Source organism: Leopardus geoffroyi, chromosome B1 (assembly GCF_018350155.1).
Source record: "Leopardus geoffroyi isolate Oge1 chromosome B1, O.geoffroyi_Oge1_pat1.0, whole genome shotgun sequence".
Classification (NCBI taxonomy): domain Eukaryota; kingdom Metazoa; phylum Chordata; class Mammalia; order Carnivora; family Felidae; genus Leopardus; species Leopardus geoffroyi.
In genome coordinates, this window is record NC_059327.1 from 74,819,606 (window position 1) to 74,837,870 (window position 18,265).

The 18,265-nt window shown below is 34.1% G+C and overlaps 1 protein-coding gene across 3 annotated transcripts in view; it reads left to right on the forward strand.

Annotated features, from left to right (window-relative positions):
- Nucleotides 1-18,265, forward strand: part of FBXW7 (F-box and WD repeat domain containing 7) — a 230,830-nt gene that overhangs the window by 77,687 nt on the left and 134,878 nt on the right. The window lies entirely within an intron of this gene.

The following is an 18,265-nucleotide window of genomic DNA, read 5'->3' on the forward strand; positions in this document are numbered from 1 at the left end:
TGCTTTATGGTTTTTCTGTGATTTCTCCAGCTACATGTTCTTTTTGTTACTGCTTTTTTCTTTCATATACCTCTGAAGTATAAACTGCATTGAAGCTTTGCTCCTTGCTCCTTCTCATTATGCATCATTTCTAGGAGATGGTCTCTGTTTTTATTATGTAAGTTATCACAAATTTGTGATGACTCACAAATGCCACATTTTCCTTCATTGTTTGTTTGACTTCAATTATTATGTCCTTAGCACCCCTAAATTATTATTTCTCAAGCTGAAAAATTTGCCTTGAACATGCTTGATATATTGTTGGAATTTACTAAATGCTTATTGAATCAGTGAATGAACTCCTTATCCAAGTGCCCCAATCTGTTCGGTTTGTTCTTTTTTTATATGTAATGATTTTAACCATTCACCTATTTTCATGTTACAAACCCTATAATATCTTTGACCAATTCTTGTCTACCCTTGTTAGCATTAATTATTATATTTTGGTTCTAAGCTTAACTAATGAGGTGGATGATGTTCTCATTTGCAGATGGTAGAAATAGGGATCACAGAGATTGTGATGTACTTATGATTTCATGGATAGTGGTGGAGTTGAAAATTAAGATTATGTTTCTGATTACATGTTTCCTGGTTTTCACAGAAAACATTGTTTCTAATGATAAAAGCAGTATGATAGATAATAATTACTCTTAATGTACTATGTGAGTTAAGAGAATAAAGACTGGAAGATGGTAGGAGTACTTTAAATTCTTATGTGATGGGATGAAGGTCATAATTCAGAGGGAGGAATGAAAATCAAGGATGTGAGAAGTTTTTCACTCAACATTAATAGAATTTTGAGATTCTGACATCTGGTAATGATGCAGTGATGCCAGTAAAGTAGTTGTTGAGTGAACCATCCTTCAGATAACAATTATAAAATTATAAAATCTGGATCAAGTATTAAAGTTCATCTGTGTGAAAGCCACAAAAAATGACTTTAAATGAAGCAGAAGCCAGATTAAAGGTTACTCTTTAAAGCCTGCAACTGCAAGGGCGCCTGGGTGGCTCAGTCGGTTAAGCGGCCAACTTTGGCTCAGGTCATGATCTCGCGGTCCGTGAGTTCTAGCCCCGCGTCGGGCTCTGTGCTGACAGCTCAGAGCCTGGAGTCTGCTTCAGATTCTGTGTGTCCCTCTCTCTGACCCTCCCCTGTTCATGCTGTGTCTCTCCCTGTCTCAAAAATAAACGTTAGAAAAAATAAATAAATAAAAAAAAGCCTGCAACTGCAATGTGTAAGAATTGTATGTTTGTAGCTTTCTTGGCTTTGGATGCATCCCAGCCTCCTGTAGTTCCAGTAGCATGGGACAGAAGTTAGGGCTAGCCAAGCAGCTGGGAATATACTGAGAGAGATTCTAGAAGCAAAAGAACCATTGAAGAGGTCAACAAAAACTAATGGAATTTTTCACCAGCCCACCAGCATTGCAAGCAATTCTAAAGGAAGTTCATTGAGTCTGAATGGAAATGGCATCAGGTTGCAAGTGCCATTTACAGTAAGGAATCAACATTAAAAAAAAGTGAATATGTGGGTAATAATAAAAACTATAAATTTTTTTTAATTAAAAAAATTACCGATGATTAAAGCAAAAACTATGATTGTATTGTTCAGTTTAAAATGTATATATGAAAATAGTGGCACAAAGTTGGAGTATTTCTGGCTTAATTTGTATTTCTCTGATGTCAATATTGAGCATCTTTTCGTGTATTGTTGGCCATTTGAATATCTTCTTTGGGGTGAAGTATCTAATCTCAAGATTTTGAGAATTGACTTCTATACAATATTTAATAAACATGTCATAATAAGACATTATGATAAATTGACATTAATACTTAGTATTCTGGCTTATAAACCTTCTACTTAGGTTATCTTTTAGTTTTTTTCAGTAATGTATGGCAGTTTTTTTTAAGGTGATAAGAAATATTAAACTCTATGCTTAGTAGGTAATAATTCCTCATTTTCCCCTCTCTTAGGCCCTGGTAATATGTACTTCCTGCTGTATGAATTTTCCTATTCTAGATATTTCATGTAAGCGGAACCATCCGGTAATATTTGTTCTTTTTGTGTCTGACTCCCCCCCCCCCCCCGCCCCCCAAGAGAGAGACAGTGCAGACATGCTAGCGGGGAAGAAGGGCAGAAGGTAAGGGAGAGAATCCCAAGTAGGCTCCATGCTCAGCACACAGTGTCGTGGGCCTTGATTCCGCAATTCTGGGAATTTCCTGAGCTGAAATCAAGAGTTGGTTGCTCAGCCAACTGAGCCACCCATGCGCCTAGAGTTTGTGTCTGGCTTTTTTCACTTGTAACGTTTTCAAAGTTTATCTATGTTGTAGCATGCATCAGAATTTCATTCCTTTTTATGGCTGGATAATATTCCATACTTTATTTCTTCATCTGCTTGTGGATACTTGGGTTTCCCCCCTTTTGGCTATTGTGAATAATGCTGCAGTGAACATTGGTGTACATGTATCCGAGTCAGCTTTTCCATTCTCTTGGGTGTATACCTAGAAGTGGAATTGCTGGGCTATGTGGTAGAATTCTATGTTTAGCTTTTTGAGAAACTGCCAAAATGTTTTCCACAGTGGCTTCGCCATTGTATATTACTAACACCAATTTACAGGGGTTCCAGATTCTCTGTATCCTCACCAATGCTTGTTATTTCCTATTTGTAGTACCTTTTGGGGGTAGATTTCCTAGGATTTTCTGCATAAACAATCATATATGAACAGAGACAGTTTTACCTCTTTTTTGATCTTTTTGTTTTTCTTTCTCTTACCTTTTTATGTTGGATTTCTAATTATGAGGATAAATAATGAGAACAAGCATTCTTGCCATGTTCCCAAACTTAGGGAGACTATATTTGACATTTCATATTAAATCTGTTATTAGTTATAGGACTTTCATAGATACCCTTTATCTGGTTGAGGAAGTTCTTCACTGGTTCAGTGGTTTGGTCTGTCTTTTTGTTAATGGTATTTGATTTTGATCATTTAGTTTTTTTCTTTCCAACTATTCCTGTGAATTACGGTGATTATTTTTTCATGTTAACTCTATATTCTTAGATAAACTTCACTTTGTTAGGATGTATTATTGTTTTTATAATCACTGGATTTGATTTGCTAAAATTTTGTCAAAGCTTAAAGTGCCCTCTTTTCCTCTGTTTTGTATAATACTGACATATGTTTGTATGCCAGACATAGAATTTATATAAAACTTGGCATATGGTTTTCTTAAATATTTGATAGAATTCAGCAGTGAAAGTTTTCTTGAAGGACGGTTTTGGATTGTGAATTGAATTTTACCCCTTGGTAGTATTGGTGTTTTGCATTTTTCACAGTATTTTTGTTTCATTTATTTTGTTGAATTGGTTAGTACAAAGTTGTTCATAAGATGCTCCTATTATTTTTTAATGCCTGCAGGATCAGTGGTGATATTAGCTTTTTGATTTTTGATGCTAATAATTTATTTTCTTTTTCCCCCCTTATCAGTTTGCTAGGTGCTTATTAATTTTTTAATATAATAAGTTAGCAAAGAGCCAACTTTTGGAGATAATTTTCTCTATCATTTGTTTGCTTTCTGTTTAATTGCTTTCCATTTTTTAATTCCTTCTTACTTTTGATTTAATTTTCTCTTCCTTTTAGCTTCTTATATTGGAAGCTTACTCTTCTCTTGTTTTCTAGTATAAATGGCTACAGCTAAAGATTCTCCTTTTCATGCCTCTTTAACTGTATCTCAGGAATGTTGACATGTTGTATTTTCATATCACTCAGTTTAAAAATACATTCTTCTTATTTTCTTGGGTTCCCTCTTTGACCAGTAGGTTATTTAAAAGTGTATTGCTTAATGTCCAGATATTTTGGATATCCTATGTATCTTTTTATTAATGATTTGTAATTTAAATTTGTTGTCATAGGATAAACTGTTATATCAGCTCTTTGAAACTTATACAGATGTTTATGGGCAGTGCTTATTCTGCAGTTTTAGGTTATAGGATTTTGTAAATGTTGCCCATTAGGTCATGTGGGATAATGTTCAAATCTTTTTTATTCCTGAAATGTTGGATAATAATGTTGAAATCTTTTTTATTCCTGAAGTTTTTTGTTTCTTTGCTTATTTATGGTAATTGCTGCTTACATAGTCAATCCACATTTCTCTTACATAATCTAGTTATTAGATTGGATATTTTTTCTCTTTTAAAACAATAGTTTTATCCTTCATTTAGCTTTCTTGAGTTAGTTTTACTAACGAAGAGACATACATCTTATTTTACAGTGATTAAAAATGTATATATAAATTATCATAATATTCTTCTGCTCACCCATATGTCACCTAGGTTTTGAACTTCTTTTTCTTCCTTGTTTTATTATTTTTGTTTGGATGCTAGAGAAAACTGTAGTTTATTGTAGTTGTGTACTATGGGGTTCTTATAATAGTATGTGTGTATGTAGTTCTATGTTGTAGTATAGCATTGCCAGGGAAAATTTGGTTTTGTTTTATTTGGGGTCTGGTGGAAGCCATCTTATCCTCATATAAATTTACTGCTACCTCAACACAGCCTTCTATATAATAAAACAAATTTCTGTTCTTAACTATAGTATGAAGTTCTGATTTATAATAGTTTTTTTTTTATTTTTATTTTTTTAAATTTTTTTTTTTTAACGTTTTATTTATTTTTGAGACAGAGAGAGACAGAGCATGAACAGGGGAGGGTCAGAGAGAGGGAGACACAGAATCCGAAACAGGCTCCAGGCTCTGAGCCGTCAGCACAGAGCCCAACGCGGGGCTCGAACTCACGGACCCTCACGGGCCGCGAGATCATGACCTGAGCCGAAGTCGGCCGCTCAACCGACTGAGCCACCCAGGCGCCCCTGATTTATAATAGTTTTAACTTAAATCACAGTCTATACAGTAGGCAAATTGGAAAAATATTCAGAACATTTAAAAAATGGTTATTTAATATGTGGCCTCCACGGTAAAATAAGTTAAAAGAAAATCCTGTTATTGCCTACTATGAAATTGGATAGCCTGGTTTTTAAAAGTTTAAATTTTTAAATATGTCAATTATTTGGGGCACCTGGGTGGCTCAGTTGGTTAAGGGTCTGACTTCGGCTCAGGTCATGATCACGGTTCGTGAGTTCGAGCCCTGCATCGAGCTCTGTGCTAACAGCCTGGAGCCTGCTTTAGATTCTGTGTTTCCCTCTCCCTCTGCCCCTCCCCCACTTGTGCTCTGTTTCTCTCTTTCTCAAAAATAAATAAACATTAAAAAATCCTAAAAAATATCTCAATTATGTAAGTCTTCTCTGCATTGGATCATTCTTTCTTTTATAGACCTTTAGTAATAAGAAAGCCAGTCTAGTTCACCATTCAGTTTTTGAGACAACTGGTATGATTTGAACTTAAACTTTGATGTCAGGCAGGTTCAAATCCTACATCTGTTGCATACTCTTCTCATTGTGAACTTAGTAATATTTTGATTATATTCGCTGTACTTTCTTAAGAGATGCATTTCTGATTTTTTATCGTTTATTTATGGTTGAGAAGGTGAGACAGAGTATGAGCAGGGGAGGGGCAGAGAGGGAGACACAGAATGTGAAGCAGGCTACAGGCTCTGAGCTGTCAGCACAGACCCCGAAGTGGGGCTCAAACTCACAGGCTGTGAGATCATGACCTGAGCTGAAGTCAGATAATCAACTGAGCCACTCAGGTGCCCCTTAAGAGATCCATTTCTAATATTCTGTTAAGCTTCCTGAGATTTGTTGATAATTTTTTCTCCCTATTAATGTTATGTAACGTTTGAATTCCTGTAACACAACTGTATTTGGTAATAGTGGGTAATTCTTTTAATTTTGCTTTTTTCTTATTCAGTTATATAATCATCTTCAGGCAAATATATGAAAAGACAGAAATATTTGAAGGTTTTGTAAGTAATTATGGCAGGTAATTTGTTTGGTTCTGACTAAAGCTGAATTGAGAATATATTTTATTTAGTTTGGATATAGTATATAATTAGATGGAGCTCAGTCATTACCATGTATAGTTAAATCATTGCCAACCGTCCATTGTAATTATGTCTAGTGTCTCCAGGCATCATGACAGGAATGTGTAAGACTAGAGGGAGTATTTCACTCTGAATGTGTCCTGTAATGGCCATTACTGGCAGTATGAGGCCACCGCTAGTAGTGGAGGAGAAACTATATTTGAAATGTAGAGTCAGAATCAAGCCCGTGGAAACATTTTCAGGTGTTTAAAACTGTAAGATTCAGTTTTCACCCCACAGATTGAAAATGTCAGTGCTCCTGTGTAGAAAATAATTGATAATGTAATGTGTATATAATTTTATAGGCACCAAATGTTTTTTCTATTTTGATGAAAATGCCATATTTAATAAAATTAAAATATGTAATTTCATCTGCTTATTGGAACACTTTAGTAAAGCAAGTAAGAAATGATAAGACTTCTGATTTGGCTGTATGTTAAGGGCATATTATATTACATTTATTAATTAAGAGAAAAGTTCAGATAAAAATTAGTGGAATATGAAACAATGATTAAATAAGTGCCATGAAGAATTAGAAATTATTCTGATGTTGTGAAGTGCATTGTGACATAAAAATGTTCTGAGGACAGAAAAGCAATTCATTTAAGGGGAAAAATAAATTATAAACAGAAATAATGAATGGACTCCTGGTTTTTTGATAATCCAATTAATGAAAAAGAATGACTCATATGAAAGTATTGGAAAGATATCTGAATGACTTACTTATTTGAAATCAAATTCTCTGACCAGTGAACATAGCAAAATCTCATAACATACCAACAATGACACTGATGATTGGTTAATAAATGTCTTAAACTTTGAGCATATAAGGTTAGTTACTACACAAGAAGACTTAAATTGAAATCTCAAATTTCTGTACAAAAGAAGCTTGATAGAAATTCATCACATTTGTCAACTCTTTAGAGAATTTACATGACGTTTCTGGTAACAGGTTGTAAAGTTTACAGTTTGTACAAATTTTGAACAACTATGCCAGAGTAAAGACAAATTATCCTCTTGGTCTCTGTATAGGGAATCTTATAAAATCTTGTCATTCAAAAAGTCAAGCAAAGAGTACTCAATCAAAAAATATAGGAAATATTGTATAACAGAAGTGTTTCAGACTTTTAATTAAAATGTTATTTTTTTGGACTGTGTGTACTTATGGTATTTCTTAGTCTTTTAATATTTTGTTGATTTTTTTTCATTTCAAATATGTATTCACTTTTCATTTCTAATTTGTAGTCTTTCTTTTAAATCCTCTAATTTTTAGAAGCTTTAGGCCCCTCAAAACCTAGATTTGCCCCTGTTAAGAGGATAGAGCATGGATGCAAGTGGGATCTGATGGGATTGGCGGGGCATGGTTTAGAGGGACTGTGTCTTTCTGAAGAGGTGGCAAGATCTGATGAAAGGCATGGAGAGAACCTTATGAGTGTTTGTGGGAAAGAGCAATTCAAGTAGGATTCCTGTAAATTTAAAGGCCCTATTGTGGGAATAAATCTGGTGTGCCTATTAAAAGGAGACAGTGAGGTTGGCGGGGTGGGGGGTTGGTGATGAGTTTGAAAAGGAAAGCAAGAGCCAAATTATATATGACCTGGATAGGAATTTAAGGAATTTATATTTTGATTCTAGTTATAATGGGGTTACCATTGGAGAATTTATCGTATTTTCAGGCTAGCAGTGAACTCTTTGATGTACTCATTTGGAGACCCAGGCTTCTTTCATCTTTTAGGTCTGTCATCCTGTTGTGCTTTATTCTCACATGCCAGCCATATCAGGATGGAGAAATAACCTGCATACTAGCTTTCTTAAAATATCTATCACAGAAAAGCATCCATTACTTCTAAAATTCATTTTCCTTTGATGAGAATTTAGTTACATGTAATTGCAAGGGAGCCACATGCGTTACTATGGAGGGTGAGAATGAATTTTGGTTAGGAAATTTGGTATTGCTGCCACATTAATACTTATGTATTAGGGCCTAAGATCTGATTTATTCTAACTTATACTTAGTGTATCATTTTAAGGTTATACTATGGTTTGATGTTTAGCCAGTCTCTTATTGCTAGATTAGTTTCGAAGTCCTTGGTGTCAAATGCAAGTCTGCAATAAACAACCTTGTTACATCTCCTTGAGATGTTAGGGCAGCTAACAAAAAGTGTAATTGCTGTATAGTAAGGTATAAGCACTTAAAAAAATGTACTAAATACTGTGAAATTGTCCTTCAAGAGTTACTCTCATCATCAGGGGATGAATATGTTCTTTTTACTACCTTCCTCATTAATACTTGATGTTGTTTTTGATAATCTTTCAACTGAAAAATGTTTTCTCATTGTTTTTGATTTGCATTTCCTTTATTATTGATGAAGCTGAACATCTTTTTGTAAGTTTTTGGCAATTTCTACTATGAATTGTCTATATGTTATCATTTTTTCTCTTGAAATTGTTTTTTTTTTAAATATCTGGTTATTATTTTAATCCTTTGGGTCTTCTGTTTCAAAAATAATTTCCTAGTTTGTTGCCAGTTAAGAAAAAATTTTAATACTATTTGTTATATATGGTGTTTCTATATTGTTTCAGTATAGGAATGAAAAATTTTGATATCTTGGACTTTATATTACTGGTTTCCAAACTATTCTGGGGAGCAAATATTACACAAATTCTATAAACTAGTGTTTTAGAATTTTGATGTTTATTTTTTATTTTCTTTTTGTTTAAAAAATTTCAAATCTGCAATTGAGAAGATAGTACAATGAATACCTGTATACTCTTCACTTAGACTCACCCATTGTTAACATTTTGTTAGTATTTTGCCACTTTTTTTTACTTTGTATATCTATATTTGTGCTTATATCCATATCTACATTTACATATACATATAAATTTCTTTTGGTTACACATTGAAAAACTAAAATTCATATTTCCTGACATGTAACTGCTAAATACTAAACATGAATGATGTAAGAATAAGATTTTTTTTTCATATATAAGCATATATATTATTACACCTGTGAAAAAGAGGTTGGCTTTCATTTCTCCATTTATGCAGTACTTTCATTTTTTATTATGTAAATCTTAGCTTTCATAATGGTCTACACAGGGGTGCAGAGTTTTGAACCCACATTTCACAAAGAACTTTGAAATATCTGTCAATGGGCATGTGATATTGCTCCAAGAACGAATAGCACTAGAAGGCCTTTATAGTTCAATACAAAGCTTAGTTACAAATATGTATCCCAGTATTTGTAAACTGATACCTATTTTATTTAACTTAAAAAAATTTTTTTTTGAGAAGGGCAGAGGGAAAGGGAGAGAGAGAATCTTATGTACTCCAGTGTGGAGCCCTACATGGGGCTCCATCTCATGACCATGAAATCATGACCTGAGCTGAAATCCAGAGTCAGATGCTTAACTGACTGGGCCCCTGATGCCTTTTTAATGAAGGAGGAAATTTTAGTGGGAAAAGAGAAAAATGTGATGCCAAATGAGGAGAAGAATCAACAAGCAAAAAAAAAAAAAGAATAATCCTATGAATGAAAGACTTTGAACATAAGTGATTATGGTCAATAAAATAACATCGATTATTTGTGTAGTATTGCCATGAATCTACACACTGTCACTTCTAAGCTGGTTTTGCCACTAGCATCTTTGCCATAAATGGTGGTGAAAATACTGACCACAGTGTCAATAATACTAATAGTCATTTATGTAGTTAATGAATCAGTAAGTGTTTTATCTTGAGCGTATTCTGTTACAGATAATGTTTCTACTCATTTTAAGTTTTGGGTGTTTTTAGTTTTATACATTTATAATAAGTTAACAGTTGTTGGAAGCTGTTAGTGATTTGGCTTTGGATCGAACTGTTCCAATATATCTTTTAAAAATTTCTCATTGAACTGCTTACTTATCTTTATGCATCAAGATTTTCTTAATATAATCTAACCAAAACAGTACAGAAATAAGTTGCTGAAACTGATAAAAACTCAGTGATTACATATTTTTGTATTTATTAGCCTATTGCCTTATTAATTTTCTTTTTTTTTATTTTTTTTTAAATTTTTTTTTTTTTCAACGTTTATTTATTTTTGGGACAGAGAGAGACACAGCATGAACGGGGGAGGGGCAGAGAGAGAGGGAGACACAGAATCAGAAACAGGCTCCAGGCTCTGAGCCATCAGCCCAGAGCCCGACGCGGGGCTCGAACTCACGGACCGCGAGATCGTGACCTGGCTGAAGTCGGACGCTCAACCGACTGCGCCACCCAGGCGCCCCACCTTATTAATTTTCTTTATGTAAATAAATATAATTCATGAAATCTAACTCATAAAAATTTTATACTAATAACATTGTTCCTATATTTCAAATGTTGGAGTTCTATATAAGATTTCATTTGGAAAGTGTTCAATTAAGGGAAAAAGTTGAAGATCTCTAGCTTCTATTAATAGCATAAGGTAAACATTTTCTGTTTGGTTAGTATTATTATTTGCCATGGATGACTGGCTACTTCTTTAACTCAGAGTAAGTATTGTATTTCTTTATTTATATATAGTACATCCTCAGACATTGCTCTTCAGGGTTTCTGACTGGCCTGAACCCACTTGTTATAGAAATTAGCAATTCTAGCTCCAAAGTGATTAAAAGCCTTACAATAAAATATAAATTCCATAGAATATGTTCTGGGTAGTAAAACAATTTAAAATGTTTTTTGATAAAACTAAATTTTAATAATATATACTTTTCTTTTTAAAAGGTAGGATATTATGACCATAGTTTTAGTTTTGGATAATGTAGGGTTTCCAGTTTGAATCTCAGTTATTATAAAGTGATGCCATTAGAGAGACTTTATAGTTTAATTCATCCCTGACTTTTAGAAATAGGTCGGTGTCCTATGCCATTTTTCTCCAGGATTTCCTCTTTCCCACACCCCTAATACCTATTAAAACCATTATTATCCTACATTTTATAAATAGGGAAAAAGGTTCTGCTTCCCTCTTTCCCATACCTATTATTATACACAAACAGGAGGTGTTATTAGGCATTTATAAAGCATTACTTTCTATAGTTTGTAGTACAAAGAAAACCGATGTATTCTTGTATTGACTGTGCTTTTGAAAACTCTAGTTCCTGCCCTGCCCCTCCACCTGGTTTGGAATCACTGCTTTGTGACTGTAAGGCCAGTCTGCCTTTGATATAACTCCCTGTTGATCACCCAGGGTTGACTGAATAAACCGCTATGTATAAAAGGAATCTTGGGACTGACTATTGGGTTTGCTGTTTGCATGTTTTGGTTATTACTCTTGTAGTTAATTGAATAGAGTACTGTAGTACTCTACTTGCTCTAAAGAGATGGAGTAATGATGCCATCTTGCTTATTAGGCAGAAACTAGTATAAAAAAGGGCTCTTTGTTTTACTACAGAGCCAGCTTAATTGGAAAAAGTAGAAGTGCTAATGGTTTTGAAAATATGATAATTCTCAAGTCATCCCTCTGGCTTGACTATTTCTCGTTATCAGTGGCAAATTCAATGCTCTTTTACGTAGTGAAGTTATGTTGTAATCTGAACTAGCTTTCCATTTTGGCTAGTAATTTAGTGGAAAATAACCACTTTTCTAGACAGAATTCTTCACTTTTCTTTTGGGGCCATTTCACTGCACCGTGGAGGAAATATGCAGAGAGGAAATAACTAGATGCTGATTGCCATAAATTAGATTACATCAGGTAGGGAACATTTTAATTATTGTTATCTAGCTATGTTAAGACTGTATTTGATTTTGCCTTCATCTAAGCTGTAAAATGGGAAAAAATGAATTGTCTGTCTCTACACATATTAAAACTTTTTTGTAATCCATGGAAGTTGACATAACAAACTGAACATAGTTGGGTGGTTCTCCAGTTACACCCCACTCCTTCCTTCCTTCCTTCCTTCCTTCCTTCCTTCCTTCCTTCCTTCCTTCTAGTTTTTCTTCTTCTTTCTCTAGCTTTTACCCTGTAAATGCTTTTCCTCACTTACAAGTAAATCATTCTTTTTTTTTAATGTTTATTTTTGAGAGAGAGAGAGAAACAGAGCACAAGTGGGAGAGGGGCAGAGAGAGAGAGGAAGACACAGAATCAGGCTCCAGGCTCTGAGCTGGCAGCACAGAACTTGATGCAGAGCTCTAACTGACAAACTGTGAGATCATGACCTGAGCCGAAGTAGGACTCTTAACCGACTGAGCCACCCAGGCGCCCCAGTAAATTCATTCTTAGTGGAGCTGGTTCACAAAGAGATGGGACTGTGGTAGCAAGTCAGTAGGAGATTATTATGCTGACATTTTTAAGTGAGCAAATGGATGTTTATTTATGAGGTGATGACTTGTTTAAGACAGTATTGCCTGCTAAGAGTTGTGTGACCTAGTGCCCAGATGCGTTGATTTCCTAATAGTGTCTCTGTGCTATGATGGGTCATGCACATCTGGATCATTCTTTTTAATTGACTAAGGTGATACATTTCTTTTATCTTTTGAGAGTTAAACATATCAAAAGGCAAGTCAATTTATTAGATACTCTCTTAGAAGGTGAAAATAAATGTGCCTTATCACTAGTAAAGTTTATTTTGGCCGCTGTGTCAATCTTCTTAGAAAGTTTATGTATGCATGTATATATGTTTATTCTTCAGAGAGAGGAGGGGGAGCAGAGCATGAGTGGGGGAGGGGCAGAGCGAGAGTGAGACATAGAATCTGAAACAGGCTCCAGGCTCTGAGCTGTCAGCACAGAGCCCCGTGTGGGGTCAAACTCACGAGCCGTGAGATCATGACTGGAGCTGAAGTTGGATGCTTAACCGACTGAGCCACAGAGACACCCCAAAAAGTTTATTTTAAACATCAAATTATAAAAGTTTCCTGAACTTTCTCTCCCCCTCCCCCACCTTTTTTTATGGGGTTGGGGATGACAAGAGTGGTAGAGAAACCCATTGGAAACTTACTACAATGACTCTTTTCCTTTACCTTATGACTAGTAAACATTATAGGCTATATAGACTTATTCTTGAGATATCACTATTACTAATGTCTTTTTTGCAGTTTTCCTTTGAATAAATTGATATGTAAAAGTAATTTGCTGTAAAGCCTTTATTTCTGAATTTTCCTGATGACTAAAAAACCTTTTAAAAACATTTTGCACTTATTTGAACTAAAATGGTTATTAAAAACACATACATTGGTTTTATTTAGATAAGCTTTTTATCAAAGAAAGTTATTTAGAATGTGGAAGTACATTGTTTGAATAATTGAATGGGTAACTTTGGTCAATGGTTATTTATTAATGTGTTACAACTTAAACATATCTATGCATTCAGTCTTTATTTTTCCAAATCTTTTTCTCATGCTGTAGGGCTTTTTGTTTGTTTGTTTGTGGGAAGGAAGATATATAAAACAGTAAACGTTACTGTATTTTTAACCGTTGTCAACTTGAAAATCAGTGCTTAAATTTAAAACAAAATTTAGTGCTATTTAAGTGTAGAATTCCTAAATGTATAGTTCCCTCTTCTGTCTTTTCAGAGCTATTGCACCATATTAAATTTTTCAAATTAATTTCAACAAGTGTTCAAAAATCACCAATAGACTTAAGTTGCTGTTTGATTCTTTGAAGTTTGAAGGACTTCTGTGTCTGCTACCTGTATCTCTAGTATTTCTGTTGAGGTTGGAATTTGGAATAGGCATCATCAGAAGTTATTTGTAGGAAATAGGAGAGATTGGGGTAGAAAGTAAGTGACACAGTGAAGAAACATACAGACAGTTTCAGAATATAGGAAAGCTAATGTGGTTTCTCCAAGTCAGTGGCATGAGAAAGAGGGACATGGGAAGTTACTCTCAAGTAAAAGAGATATAAGAAACATAGTAACCGCAAACAAAGAATGGTTCTTGTTTGGATTCTTTTTTAGATCAAATTACCTAGAAAAGACACTTTTGAGATGCTATTGGAAATATAAATATTGACTGGTATTAGTTAATACCATAGAAATTGTTAATATGAGTTGTGATGTCAGTGATTTTGTGAGTATATAAAGCAATGGATAAATTATTTAAATATACATGATATATCGGTGGGTGGGAGAAGGAGTGACTTTATGTCTAGGATTTACTTTAAAATATCTCAAAAAAGAAAAAGAGACAAAGGTAAAAATATTGGTAATATCTTGGATAACTGTTGAATATGGATGATGAGTGGGTATATAGGAGTTCATTATGCTTTTCTACTTTTATATATAATTGAGATTTTTCATTAAAAAATAAAGTTTTTGTGACCACTGACCACATTTTTGCTGCCACTACTAACATTTAGAAATTAAATGTAAAAAAATTATATTTCTAATAAGAGAAAATGTGTTTCTCTAACCATTTCATCCTTCCTCCCCCTCCAGCACCCACCTTTCCTTTCCAGTTGTCACCATCTGCTATGGTATTTGTTTTGTTTGTTGTGTGTCTTCTCCCCCTGGAATATAAATTCAAAGAAGGCTGGAAGGATTTTTATGTTTTGTGCGTTGTTACATCTTCATTATCTATACCTGCCTAGCATATAGTAGGTGCTTAGTAAATACTTGAATGATTGAGTGAGTGAGAACCAGAGCTCAAGGACATGGGGTTTGATTAAAGACAGAACCAAGGAGATCCTCTTTCAAAATTCCTGTGGCTGGGGCGGGGTGGGGTGGGGTGGGGTGGGGTGGGGTGGCGCCTGGGTTGCTCAGTTGGTTAAGTGCCTGATTTCGGCTCAGGCCATGATCTTATGGTTTGTGAGTTCGAGCCCCACGTTGGGCTCTGTGCTGAACTCTTGCTCAGAGCCTGGAGCCTTCTTCAGATTCTATGTCTCTTTCTTTCTCTGCCCCTCCTCTGCTTGTGCTCTGTCTCATTCTGTCTCTCAATAAAAAAAAAAAAAAAAAAAAAAAAAAAATCCCTGTGGGGTTTTAGGCTCAGGCCATGATCTCATGGTTTGTGGGTTCGAGCCCCACGTTGGGCTCTGTGCTGAACTCTTGCTCAGAGCCTGGAGCCTTCTTCAGATTCTGTGTCTCCTTTCTCTGCCCCTCCTCTGCTTGCGCTCTGTCTCATTCTGTCTCTCAAAAATAAATAAATGTAAAAAAAAAAAAAAAAATTAAAAAATCCCTGTAGGGTTTACTGGGGGAAATGTGGGCTAGTACATAAAAATTTGGGGGATAAGAAGCCTTCTCTTTCCTGTTTGACTATATCAAACATTCAGCTGTTCTCACTACAGAAATTACTCTAATTAACTTATTATAGTGTAAGTTTTCTAATTGTCTTTCATATAGTCTTGAGAGGTTTTTTCCCCATAACCAACTTTTTATTACTGAATGCCAATCCCTTCTTGAGATGTATTTTATTTAAAGTTTATATATTTCTTCTCAGGAAAAAAAAAATATTTAAAACTAGTGATTTATGTACAGGCATGATGAATTTTAGAAACTGTTTTTATGGTTTCTTTTTATATTAAAAATATATAATCTCATATTTTCCATTTTTCTAACAATGGATTTTGTCTCTTTTTCATTGTATGTATGTTACTAGTAGTTATCCACTACTTAAAAAATAGGTGTTGGTTTTTAATAGTACTGTGAAACACAGCCAATAATAATTGTACTTAATAAATAAGATGACTGAAAGTTAAGTATTAAAAGTGACATCAGTGAAAATTGAAAACATTTTATATTTGCTTTTCTAAATGAATATTTTTAGGATTACTGCTTTTAAAATTACTGAGGTAATTTTTTTAACCAAAAACTGTAAGCCTTGATTTAAGGGAAAAATGTAAGCAGAGAATTGAGTGAGTCTCATTTTTTTTTTCTGGTCTGGGTACCCATTTACACCCTTAAAAATTATTGAAGACCTCAAAGAGCTTTGATTTATATAGGTTACGTCTCTCAGCATTTACCCTATTAGAAAGTAAAACTGAGAAGTTTTGAAAGTATTCATTTATTAACTTGAAAAATAATAGCTAATTACATGTTCATACAATTAACATATTTTTGGGGAAATAGCCATATTTTTTGAAACAAAAAATTAATGAGATAGATGATGTTGTTTCACATTTCTTTAAAGTCCAGCTTAACAGAAGACAGTTGAATTCTCATATCTGCTTCTGCATTCAGTCTGTTGTGATACTACATGCCATGTGGGTTGAGGAAAACTTCAATGTATATTCATTAGGTATTGAGAGTGAAAAACACAAATATTGTCTTGGTATCATGAAAATAGTTTTGATCCCATAGACTCCATATAAAGGTCTCAGGGGCCCCCAAGGTCCATATTTTGAGAACTGCTGGAATTACTTCCCACTGGGATGCTATATGTGACAGGATAGTGTATTAAATGAAAAAGTAGTTTTAAATAATGTAATAGTGTCAATTTGATAAGTTTTTGTTTGATACATTTTAGTTTAAAGGAACTATTGAAGTTAGCTTGTGCTTACTTACATACATAAATCTGGGCACTGAGCAGCCCTCACCTACAGGGTTGTAGTTGTGGATTTCACATCTTTTGGACTACCATGTAATTAGGATGGTCACCTTATTTCTTAGAGAAGTAGAAATTCAATAGAAAGGTTAAAATCTTTAAAACAAGTTTTTGATATTTAGAGTTACTTGCAATTAAGGGGGAAAGCACAGTTAGTTTGTTAAAAATAATCATGATGCTTAATTGTCATTGGTGAGCACATATTAACATTTCCCCTTCCTTTTACACTTATCTATAGCTAGACGATTAAAGATACTGTTTATATCTAAATATTGTTGTTTTTCTGATAGTTTTAAAAGCTTTTTCTTTGTGGATATGCTTTCTTCCTCCATCTATATGCAACCTAGGAATCAATAGTACATTAGATCAGCTGACACTGAAGGAAAAATAATAAATGATGAAAATAGCCCTTATTTCTTACATTCTATTTTAGTTATAACTCATATAAGATCCAGAGGGTATTGGTGGGGGGATGAAACATTATACCTCAAGTTATTTCACAAGTGAGCTTTACTTTGGGATCTTTTATGCTTTTGTTTAAAAACAACATTGATGTTGGGTAGCTAATAAAATAACTTACTCTCATTATGCATTTGGTGGGGATTTTTATTGATGCTTGTCTGTAAGCTTAGACAAAGATTTATTTATAGGCTTTTGTTAATTATAAAGCTAATAGAAATCAAATTATTATGGGCATGCTGTACATTTGTTGACAATGTAAATTGTATGAGGTTTTAATGCTTGGTACATTGTTCTTATGTTAGTAAGGTGTTATGTTAGTAAGGTTAATTTTTCATACCTCCCTTAGCTTCCCAATCTCACATATTTGATAGGAAGAGTACATCAGCAGCAATAAGACCTTTTTCCCCCAGCGTGTCTGACATGCATCTGAAAATGTGACAGAGAGGAGCTTTAGCTAGATTTTAGAAGTTCTTTTGTTAAATCATATAAGAAACTTAAACTGATAAGACTTCACATTTTTCACATAATGTGTTCTTTTGATGAATAGCTGTATAGCAGCAGCACAGGAAAAGCAGAGTTCTTGGCAATACCAGCTCAATTGCATCTGCAGATGAGGATTTAAAATTCTCTGCAGCAGACAGTACCTCCAGCAGGCGAGTAAAAGGTTACTGCATTATTTTGCTTGTTTGTTTCCATAGCCTTTATCTACAAAAGAATTTTTTAAAAAATTTCAGTGTGAAATGCATGCCTGTTTTTAGATGTTCTGGAAATTGATTTAAGTATAACAGGAATCTCAAAAGGGCAGTGCAAGGTGAAGGAAGAGGCAATGCAATACTGGCTCTTTTAAGCTTTAAATCAGAAACGAAATTGAGCATGAGGCATACACAAATAAGGAACCTTTCATTGCCACAGAAAACAGGAAGTTTTAAAAATGTACATTTTCATTCAAGGTGTTTCTTATTACATTTAGTTTTTACACTATCTCCCTCAAAAAAGGTGCTAACAGAGATTGGTAATCATTGGTCTGTGAATGTTCGTTAAGTTACAGTTATTTGGAATATGATTATTTGGGAAGACTTTAAAGTATTTGTGTGAATGTCACCCTCCCTTGTCCTGGAAACTTAATGTGAATCATAACATGGTATAAATAAATATCTTTATACATTATTGGCAAAAGAGGATGCTTAAGTACAAAAGATACTATAGTATGGCTGACATAGTACAATTGTTTATGTTT